Here is a 12,227-nt window from a genome sequence, read left to right as displayed (position 1 = left end):
CCTTTCAGCACGAGTAATCGCTCCCCATCCGCAAGTCCTAACTCCCGCGCTGTTGCTTCGAATTCCTCGATGAAGGCAGACGGCAAAATCCTGTCGGCCCCGGAGAACTTCTTGAAATGTTTTTTATATTCAGGCGGGAACAGAGCTCTTCTCGTTGGTGCTGGTTCAGACCGTATATCTTCCCGGTTTGAAGTTTGGGCTTCGAACGGTCGCGGCGATGGAAGATGTAGTCCAGGTTCCACTTCGCTTCCTCCGTTGACAAGCGTAGTCGTTCTTGCGTCACTCGCGCGCCTTGAAGACGAGGGGATCGCAGCTGGCTGCGATGACGTCATAGCTGCCGGCTCTCGCGATGATCCCGGGACATCGGCTACGTTCAATTGTCGCAGTTTTTCCTCGATTCCCTTTATCTTCTCGGAATTCCCTTCCGCTGGGTTCGCTGCTCGCCGCACTTGTCGCTCGGGGGCATCGTTGCTCCGATTGCAGGCAGACTCCAGCTGTGCACATTGCTGGCCGATGTGTTGCAAGGCTCCTTCTTGTTCACGTACGCTCTGCGCCAGTGTTGCCACCTTGGCTCCTTGATCCATGATGCGAGCGTCGGTCTCGGCGATCCTGGGTTTGATTTGAGCCTCGGATTCTTGGATCGTTGGGAGGAGTTGTTGCGTCATTTCTTCTCCGGAGGCGCGAACCTTCTCCGGAGGCGCGAACTGTTCCTTGGAGGCGTTCTTCCATCCCTCGTACGTCGGTCTGCATCCTGGTTTCCAACCCCTGGATATTGGTCTGCGCCTCGGTCTGCAACTCCTGGCTGGTGGATTGTACCTTGGTTCCCATTTCTTGGATGTTGGTCCGCATTCTTTGCATGCTGGCTAGCATCCTGGTTTCCATTCCTTGGAGCATCTGGAGGATTAGCCGGAATTGGTTGGCAACACTGCCACTTCCTACGTCATCTCCTTGTTCTTTGCCGTGGTCGTCGTCCGCACGTGACGTACCCCCCCGGGCACTTGGTATCTCCCTTTCCATTCCTGGCGGGCTCTTGCACTGGAGACAAACCGGTCCGGAATCTCCCTCGCTGTCGACTTCGAAATCATAAAATTCCTGTCCACAAACCTTGCAAACCATCATGACGTCACTCTTGTTCAAACAGTCTATGCGACGATTTCTTAATCTCATGAAGGCCTTTCCTTAATTATCTGCTCAATCTTATGTCGCACTTTGGAACAGTTACGCAAACTTACGCGAGCTCACACAAAATGTGAATTACAAATCGATACATAAAAAGAAAAGGGAGGTCCGTCGGGAATCCCTTATCCCGCAACTCAGCCTGATGCCATAAATTACGCCAAAAACCAAAAAAATACACAAGAAGTACATAAAAATGCCCTATGCAGCTGCCCTTGCTGCTTTCGCCGAAAAAAAAATATCTGCCCTATTGTTACCAATTACGCCCAATAACGTGTCCTTACACGTGAACCTACGACAAATACATGAAAATAACCCTCGAAATACAAAACGAAAAACACAAAAATAACCAGGAACCTAACACAAGAATTTTTTATATATGACGTATACAACAATGAAATTTCTACCGCTCTCGCAACCTGGTTTTCCCGGAAAGACATGACAAAAGTTGCCGTCCCATGTTCGCGGCGTCAAATGTAACGAGTGCACTCACGGCCCCCGAAATGACGTGTCAATCATACCCCGGCACGGGGCCAAACGTCGTTATGTGTACGGGAGACCGGTCGTGACTCACGGTCCAGTTATCAAGTTCGGTACTGAGACGGTCGTTTATTGTCATACTATTGCGAGGCGGAGATTAATACCTTGAAAAGTTACACTTTTGTTTACCTTTGATATGTAGATTCGAACATTCATAACACACTAGTAGCATAATATCTGGTACCTGAAAAACGTCAAATAACAACACTGACGAACGGTAAAAAGTGAATATATATTGTAACAACGAAAAAATATTGCAATCAACAACTGTTTACAAAGCCTCCTCAAACTCTCCCAACATTCACTCTATCTCTCTTTCACACACATGAGGTATTTTTACATATGAAGTATAAATACAAATGACGGATCTCATTAACATATCATTCCTTTTAATTTTTAAACCTTTATGTGAATTTAGGGCATTGGTCTGCCAGCTCCTGTGCTCTTTTAAATTAACTTAAGTGCCAGCCCTCGGAAAGCGGTTAACTAAGACAATGGGTCGGCGTGGTTAAATCTTTCGTTCGAATGAACGTGTGCATCGAGTCGTAAGGACGACATTATACAAGTTTCTCGGACGGGGGTCTTACACACGAGCCTCTCTCGTCCAATGAGAACAACTACTCAATTACATAGTGATGCAAAAACTTAATTGGCTCCAGCTGCCGGAATACACTAATCAATCGTCGGCGCGAGCAAGAATTACCTTAAAAACCACTATGCAACAAATAATACTATTTCATGCGCACGACCTTGCAATAAAAATTACGCTTTCCACAATTAAAAGGGACTCATCAGTCAACTATTGACAAATTAAATGGCGCGACGGGGCGGTCGGTTACACAAGAAATGGAGCACACTTTGACAATTTATACTAAATATTAAAGAAATGAAATGGAGCTTCTAACGCTGAATGCAGACAATTAAATTAGAACATCTGAACATGAAATTACCCTTTTTTATAACAATACCAGAATTATCAGACGCGGGAATTAGGTTTAGGTTTTTCCTGAGTAACTTTGCGAATAAGTGAGACTTCGGCGTTAACAGTACGGTGTTGATTCTAACGACGCACGTTTACATGTACATGAGACCCTCTGAAGTATACTGTACCAGACTCTGCTACATGGCGTGGTCATTCATCTCTCCTGGACGCGGGACTTGCACACGGTTCCTTTGTGGCGAAATTGTCCTCCAAGGTCGATCGCGACGAAGAATAATTGCGACGATCTGTTGTACTTGCACCTCCTCAGAACTTCGGGCGTTCCTCTCGTCACTAGCGTCGGGTGTACGTGGTCACGCGTCGGTTCGGAATCTCTCTGGTGACGGCTTCGATTCGGCGTCGTTCAGGAAGCGTCGTTCTGGAGTCGTCCTTCAATCTCTCCCTCTGGCTTCGATCGGCGTCGTTCTGGAGTCGTCCTTCAATCTCTCCCTCTGGCTTCGATCGGCGTCGTTCTGGAGTCGTCCTTCAATCTCTCTCTCTGGTGACGGGCTTCATTCGGCGTCGTTCTGAAAACGTCCTTCGGGCTTTGGGCAGTGGTTGGTTTTGGCGTCGTCTGGCTGGCTTCGGTGTCGTTGCAGGCGTCAGGGGAAGCGACGCCCCCTTCTCTATCTTCTTTAGCCCTCCATCCTTATGTAGTCCACGCTTGGCAAAAACAAATCACCGCGTAATCTTCACCAAAATAAGGCGCACACTGGTAACTCTATCTGCAATTCGCTCACGGTACGTAAGGAAACAAAGTTCACGGACACAAAACAATGATCACGCGAGAGTGTAGCGCGGAGCTGCTCTCTCTATGAAATCCGGGTCAAAACTGTGTCTGGAATCATAGTACTGCCTATATATAAGAGATTCGAATTCTTCCGTTGAAAAGGACGCTCTAGTGGCTTGGCTTCTGTTTCAGAGGGATGGAAATGACCTCTCTCCATTGTCTTGAAACGCGGTCAAGTGCGCGTCGTCGATCCTTGCAAGCTTGAGCTCCAGCTGGTTTTCCTGGTCATCCGTGAACATGGGTTCGAACGCCTGCTGCGACTCAAGCCCGGTAGCGGCGAAAATAATCCTTCCTTATCTTCGCGTTGGTGCAAATATGTCATGTTCCAAGCGGCGGCTGTCACTCAAGAAAAACCCCATCTCTCAACTCCCGACGTCTGGGTCGGATACAAGTTTATTCACAAAAATAAACAACCTCACACTTTCAAGTTGGTGCATATAATGAATCAATAAACAAAAAATAATTTTTATCGAACTGCGTTTTACATGTCACTAGGTACCGTGACAATACAACCATACTTGTCCAAGTTCCGAACCTTGGGCCTCTGATTTCGTAGCGTGTTATACTCAGTGCAATTCTTAGGAAGAAAAACTGTAAAAGTAGGGTGAAAAGAAGGAAAGTTGTACGATGCATAAAAAGCCATGTTTGGTTCTTCTAAAACCTTCCAATTATCGAGTTCGTGTTTAAAGTCCACTGTATGCACAGTAAGGCTAATCGGAGATCCGAACCACTATGTGCCTCCACCGGGTATCGAACCTGGGACCCCTTACAAGGCGGCGACGCTACCACTGCATCATCGTGGAGGCCGAGAAAAATTGACAATTAGTCAGTAAAATTAATATTGAGGGACAAGGCCTGCAAGAGTTCTTTCATTCGGTTGCGCGTGGTCATCACATCGAGTCCCATAGTTTCGAGAGCAGAATTTGCTTCCATATCGCTAATACAAGCAGGCACGTACCCAGGGAAGGGGCTCGGGGGCTGCAGTCCTATCGCGAAATCCTACAAATATTTGATTTTAATTATGTGTAGTAGTAATTAAATTTACTTCATTAACAGGATTAAAGATCTTATATATGGTTAGTTGCAATATACCAAGAAATTCATCTTCAGCTCATTTACCTCTTCCACAACCTTTTCGCCTTTAGATGGTGGTTGCCGATAAGGGATAAGCCCCTTCCGAAATCAAATTCTGACTACCAGCATGACCACCAGAGATCGAACCTTGAACCTTTCAATTGATTGATTAATTGAACTGGTGTTTTAAGTCCACTTTATGCACAGTAAGGCTAATCGGGACTGGACCTACAGTTTAAAGTGCGATCCTAAATACTATGTGCCTCCATCAGGAATCGAACCCGGGACCCCTTGTTGAACCTGCCGAACCAAAGACACGAGCGTAATCATTTGAGCGTGTGGGAACTTTGTTTTATCCAGTGCCATCATATATTCAGTTTTCCACACACAAATAAGATTAATTTTAAGAAATTAGACGTGGGCATATAATTTCTTATCGTCATCATTTCCCAAGTGAACAATCAGATGCCTTAGAAGACTCGGGACCGCCCTATAGAATCGTGTTTAACGCAGTCGCCTTGAACTAAGACATACCGCATTCGATTCAGGTATGAACTGTATACATGAGATACCTAACTTGAACTCATTACGCACACATTTTATATTTGCACTGTTGCCAATACTTGTAAACCTGGTTCCAGCACTTTATATCTAAAACCACGGAAAAGGGGTTTATCTACTTCTCAATTTTCTTCGAGCAAATTTACAAATCTAAAGACTAAATAACATTGTTCTTGGTGTATCAGCCATTAAGTTAATGAGTAGGGCTCGGAAGTTGAGGAAAAATCCTTTTTTTTCTTAGTGTCCAAAGACGAGGCCCAACATAATATTGGGTTGGTGCGAATGAAATGTCCGGCCCAGGTGCGTCATCAAAACTACAATACCTGGTTAATCAAAATAGTCGCCGTCTGCAGCCACACACTTTTGTCATCGCTCAGCCAACAATTGGATTCCATGGCGAAAGAAGTCTGGAGTCTGCGACGCAAGGATCTCCTCCACGGCATGTTGCACCGCCCGATCATCAGCGAAGGTCTTCCCTGTCAGGAAGTGATCGAAATGCTGGAAGAAATGGTAGTCAGTGGAAGAGAGGTCGGGAGAATATACTGAATGAGAAAGGGTTTCATATTGCAACTCATGGAGAGCCTGCACCGTCCTTTGCGCGACATGTGGACGAGCATTGTCGTGCAACACGAGGACACCATGTCTGTGGACCATTGGTGGATGCTTGCGGAGAGGTTTGTGGTGCATTTCATGGAGTTCAGCACTGTAACGATCTGCATTGATGGTTTCACCTCGCCTGAGAAAGACATGATGGCTCACACCCACCATAGTCCACCATACCAGCAACAACGCCTTCCGTGGTTGGAGAGGTGGTTTCGGAAACCGTCCTGGACGTTGATCACGATCCAACCATTGTCCTGATCATTTACGATTGTCATAGCAGATTCATTTTTCATCTGAAGTGACAATCCGATGCAGGAAACCATCCCGGTTATTCCTTACACTCAGAGAACTGCGCACCTCCAGACGGCGAGTCTTGTTGACCGGTGTCAAATCATGTGGTACCCAAGAGTCCAACTTTTTCACTTTACCGATAGCACGGAGCCGCCGAACGACAGTGGTAAGGTGTATGCCTAACTCGTCTGCAATGGCACGAACACTTTTCTGAGGGTCCGCTACCACGACGTTCCTGAGGAGCTCATCCGAACATGATGTTGAGTAGTATGAAAGTATATAATATAAGCACAAAAATTGTACAAATGAAGAGCTTTTTGATTAAACAGCCCGATTTGCCTACACTTAAAACTATGCCAAGATGCCCTTATTCCCTATTTCTTCAAGTGTGATATGCTCTTAATTCTAAGAATTTTGAATTCTAGTGTAGAAAAGAAGAATCCTCAATAGACAGATTTGCCTACACTTAAAACTATGCCAAGATGCCCTTATTCCGTATTTCTTCAAGTGTGATATGCTCTTAATTCTAAGAATTCTGAATTCTAGTGTAGAAAAGAAGAATCCTCAATAGACAGATTTGCCTACACTTAAAACTATGGCAAAAAGGGCATATAGCCCAATCGGCCATGTGTGTACATATTTAAATCCCAAGAATCTTGAATTCTAGTGTAGAAATGAAGAACTCCCCTCAGACAGATTTGCCCATGAGTGTAAAAGCTGAATCTCTTAGTTTGTTGTACATAAACTTGTCAAAAATATGCCCCCCTTGATATTGTTTTGACTATACTTAAAACTAGGGCAAAAATGCTTATAAGAGCTTTTGCTTACACAATAATATAATGTAATATATGCTTAAATACTTATTACCTGGAATATGCTCAATATTTTAATTGGACACCAGCCTCAACTCATATATCTAGTACTAAAACAATGTAATATGCAGAGATTTTCTAGAATTGCTCTGTGACTCTCTCATTTCTTACATCATAAACATATGATTTTTCACCTATGAGAATAACACTACATATGGTGTTATCAGGGAGTGTTTCGTGGAATTCACAGATAATTTTAATGTTTGTCCTGTCATTAACCACAACTTGTTTCCTTTTTGAAGTGTTGATGACAAACATGGGTCTCTGTGCTTTGAATTCATCTGGTGTGTAATACATATCAGTATTGCCAGTAGTGACCTTTTTGTATGCTGTAAATGCTTCATATAATTTAAGGAAATCATCCTTGGACATGTCTAAATTATAATTTTCTCTAGGGAATACCTCATTTCTGCCATTTTTAAGATATATGTTCTTGATGTTGCAGTTATCAAATTTACTTGAATTTTTTTCCTGATTATTGTGTCTTCCAGTCTGAAACAGTACCACCACAAAATCCGGCATGTCATATTGTATACTGGAGAATGAATTTGTGGCATCAAACTCATAATAAGTACCAGTGGCGGGCTTCTGTACACATTGATATGTATAAAATTGTAAAGGAATCTGTGGATTTTTTAGAATATCTGCTTTGTATTTAAGAGCATAACTGGCTTCATATTCAACAACTGGCATTCTTAGCTCCATAGTCTGAATAAGGCATTTGCCTTCATCAGGTAGGGTATTAGGCAGAGCTTCCCCTGTAGAGTTTAATGTGCTGTACCTCATCAAAGCATTATTATCATTGGCAGCTCTTCTAAATGTGATTCTTAAACCACCCTTCCACATAATATCTTTGTAATCTGAGAAGAATCCTGGCAACAGGCGCATGGGGAATAGCACTGTGTGGCTCTTAGATATAATTTTATCACCAGCCTCAAATCCACCTATTTTGTAGTAAGAAGCCTCGGTTTTGGATAATTTTAGTGTGGCCAAAGCTGTGGAGGTAATGCCGGGATAATCTACTCTGTTTATAACAACACCATGTTTTCTGATCTCAATTTCAGAGAACAGATGCGGCACAAAATTGTCCACCAATCTTATATTTGAATTTGCCGGATAATCTGTACCATCGAGCTTTACAACATCAAATTTGATGTATAGATCTGCTCTGTGGGGGTGTATAAAACCATCCCCTACATCAAGATCAACCTCAATCTCTGTGTTGGGTTGATTTAAATTTGCAAATGTCCTCCTGTTTGGGGGGAATGATTGTAGCTCATAAATCTCAATATTTTCCATTTTTTTTGTATGTATTTTTATTTAAATATTAATTTCTATGATTGCAGTTGTTGTGGCTCCAGCAAAATCAACTAATTCTTCTTTTTCATTAGTGACCATCAACTCAATGTAATCTATTCTATTATGGCACACAGGAAAATATAATGTTGGGGATGGATTGTAGATGATGGGCTCCATAAATTCAGAGTTAGGTTTGAATATTGCAATAATGCCAGTTTGTTTGTGAGTGCCTATGCCATTTGATTTGGTGATCATACCCTCGGCCACATTACAGTGAATATTTAGAGTCTCTATGGCTAAGAATTTAGGTATATTAATAGCAGTGTGTTTGATGGCTGGTCCAAGTTTTGTGTTGTTCTCAAAGCCTAACAGCTCTCCTATAGTACCCAGATCCACTGTTTCTGTAGCAGATACAATCTCTACTCTGTGAGTGACAGAATTTTGAGTTAATACTATACCTCTGGGTAATTGAGCATTTAGAGTGGACAGATTATACTGCCCTGGAGTGATGACAATTTTTTGATCACCTACTGCAATTTTGTTGTTGTGGTGTGTAATATTAGGGATTAAGTACATGCCATAAAATGCTCTGAGAGCTATTGTTTTGGGATACACTATGTCATCATGTAATCTAAGTTTCAATATTGAATTTTGGCTGGTGAGATGGAATACCCCCATGATGTTTCAGATACCACAAGGCTTTTTGAAAATCTTCAATTGATGGTTTATTTATTTGAGACATATATCTAAGAACAGATAAACACAAATGTCCGCAATTAACATCTTTGAAATTTTGAACACGGGCATTATTGTAATAAAAATTAGCTGAATTTAGATATTTTATTAAATTTTCAGGTGGAACACCTCCAAATGAATCAAACACAAATGCCCCATCTTTTAAATATTTAAGATAACAGATCCAGTGAGTGCCCTGATTTTTGTACTTATCCAAATTAACAATGCCACACTCTTTGTTGAGTGGCTGTTCTGGTAAAGAATCAGACATGTACACACCTCTAAAATGTTTGATGCCCAGTGGCTTGATTAAAGCTTCAATATCTTGGTTTGTAAGCGGCTCTTGTTTTTTTTAAACTTATTCATGGCTCTCTTAACACCTTTGCCTTGTTTCTCCATGGCCAGGTTATGGCGCTTCAATTCATCTAATTCTGCCCTATTCTTCTTGGCATCTATTACTGTTTTTGCTATGGCAGCTGATCCCCCAGCCAAGCTCCCCACAGCCCCAAGTGCTGCTAAGATGGCCGGGATAGTAAAAATAAAACCACCCACATGTGATTTTTTTCTAGATTGTTGTATTTTTTTTAATTGGGGGGTACTAAGTAATAATTTCATACCATGGCCCTTGGCAAGACAAGAGCTTTTTTTCTTGCGCTGCTTTTTGGTTAAAAGACTATCAATAGTTTTAAGAGATTTAAGACCTGCATAAGGTATTTGATACATAACACCCTTGGACTTCATTGTAGGTTTATTATATATACATATTCACAACCCCCACCCCAGTTTTTGTTTGGTGCTCATAGCTATGGTGGTCCCCAATGCTGCTATTCTCTCACTTAAAGAAGCATCTTTGCTTACAAATCTACCAAATGCAGCCTCTTCTAATTTCTTGTCTGCAACATGTCTCTTGTCAAGATCAGAATGTGTGTTGTATGCTATGTCATGGTCTCTACAAGCAGCATCTAGGGGATTAACACCAGGATCACCTCTGTTTAATCTATGGTCCAATTTTGTGCCTGGACCACAATACTGATAGCCTGGAATGTGTAGTTCAAATGGCAGCTTGTTTATAATGTCATTAACCAGCCCCCGACCCTCAGAAATATTCCAAAATTTAGGTGGTAGAGTATTAATAATTTTTATAAGATATCCAATCCCCTTAGTGTCATTCATTATAAAATTAGACAATTTTGTGCTTATCATGTCCATAATTCCAACCTTTTCATTGTAAAAATTATGGTTGCCAGCATTTTCCTCCCCAGCTATCACCAATAACCTATCTACAAGTTTCCTGACATCATCAACCCACACAAATTCTTTAGGCAGGGTGTTGTAATGTTTGATTCCACTGCCAGTCTTGATCTGTGACCATATGGGCTTGATTAAGTTGTTATATTTAGCTCCACTGCTAGACTTGACTCTTTTTTGTGTGGGAACATTGTTCTGGTATAGAGCATCTGATTTTATTAATATTTCTTTGTAATGCTCATAATCTTGATCTGTATAGCTGCCAGGTCTCTTCCTAGTTATCAGTTCCCACAATCCAGGTGTGCCAAGATACTTAACAAAAGCACCTTTTTCTCCAAGATGAGATTCTGAATATACAATCAGATCATCTCCCATAAATGTTACTCTGAAATTGCCAATTCTATGTATGATGCTACCATCACGCTCTGTGTCAGCATATAAGCCAAAAACCTCATCTTTGTTGTCTTTAGGTGTGCTTAAATATTTTTGAGCAAGAAGACCCAATTCAATAGGATCCAGACTAGCTTCAATTCTTCGAGGAGCACCAGGACTAGGTGTATGAATACTAGAAAGTGGGGTGATTGGATAATCTAATATGTTCCTTGCAGCTACAGGTACAAGCTCTGTGATCAAATTTTGATTTTGCTCTGTAACAGTTTTGATATTTTTACCTAATTCACTAATAGCATCAATAATAGGCTGTTCTGTTTGTTTGTGTTGTTCATAAATTCCTCGGTTCTCTGATTTCCATCCCTTAAATCTTTTTACAAGATAATCTCTTAATTTAAGATCATCAATAATTGGCCTTTTCATGGTTATTTATATATGTTTCAATGTCTAGAAAATTGTTAATTTTATTTCTATATTTGCCACTATTGGGTTTTCTTGTCATATCAATTGTGACAAACCCATAACTGTCCTGGTTCCAGCACCTACTGCAAAACTTGGAAAAATTATTGTAGCTCAAGTCCCCACCTACATATTCATCATGTATGTGTTTGAGGTTGGTATGATCTTGATGAAACACACATATAAAATTGCTGTTGTCTCGGATCAGCGGCTTGGGTATTTTTGAAAAAGTCTGTGCAAGGTAGAAGCAATCAATGTTTTAGTGTCGGCCCTGTGTAAAGAAATTTCTAACCTTGTTTTGATTATCCAGTATAATGTCATCAAACACAACAACAGAATTATCGAGACATTCATGGAGTGGCTTAACATCTGATTCAAAAGTGGCTATATCCAGTCCATCATATAGCTTCATCAGCTGCTGATATTTTAATTGTTCCAAGCTCTTAGAGAAGACATACAAGTGCCTGTTTTTCCAGTCTAACCAGTTGGGTGCCAATAAAAAATTATCAATCATTAGTGTAGTTTTACCACAAGCCGATGGCCCAACAATAAGACATGTAATATTTTCAGGCTGCAACTTGCCATTTCTCTAATTCTGCTGTTCAGGTTCTGGCAGCCTTTTTATAACATCCCAGGTGCTCATATTATCACTTTGTCTGCATCGATCCAGCTGTGTTCTGGAAGTCCTAGCCATTTGACAAATAACTTGTTGCCTTTTTTGCGGATGATTTTTTCTATGAGATATGTGTCAGGCTGTTTAGTTTTGGTGAGTTCTTCTTCATAGAACCTGCCTTTGAGAATTTCTCCTCGGTGGTCTTTTATTATATATGTGTTAAGGGTCCCAGGTTTAACTTGAACCACTGTAAATAATTCAGTGCTCCAGTTTCTTGTAAAGCCTCTTTTGAATAAGTACTTATATTTGCTGATTCTTACTTGATCACCCACCTTGTATTTGGCTTTTCTTGTTGTTGGCTGATATCTAGGATAATAAACAGTGCTGATCAATTTTTGCTCATCAGATGAAGTTACTTCAGAGGGTTTCATGTTGATTGTGGAATGCACCAAGTTGTTATATTTATGTAGAAGTTCTGGAAGAATACTGAACCATTTATAATTACCTTGAAGTGTAAATTGTTTATACATAAGATTTTTTAGGGTTTTGTTGAATCTCTCTACAATTGAGGCCTTGAGATCACTGTAATTCGAGTAA

Source organism: Lepisma saccharinum, chromosome 1 (assembly GCF_977018435.1).
Source record: "Lepisma saccharinum chromosome 1, izLepSacc3.1, whole genome shotgun sequence".
Classification (NCBI taxonomy): domain Eukaryota; kingdom Metazoa; phylum Arthropoda; class Insecta; order Zygentoma; family Lepismatidae; genus Lepisma; species Lepisma saccharinum.
This window is presented reverse-complemented; position numbering follows the sequence as displayed.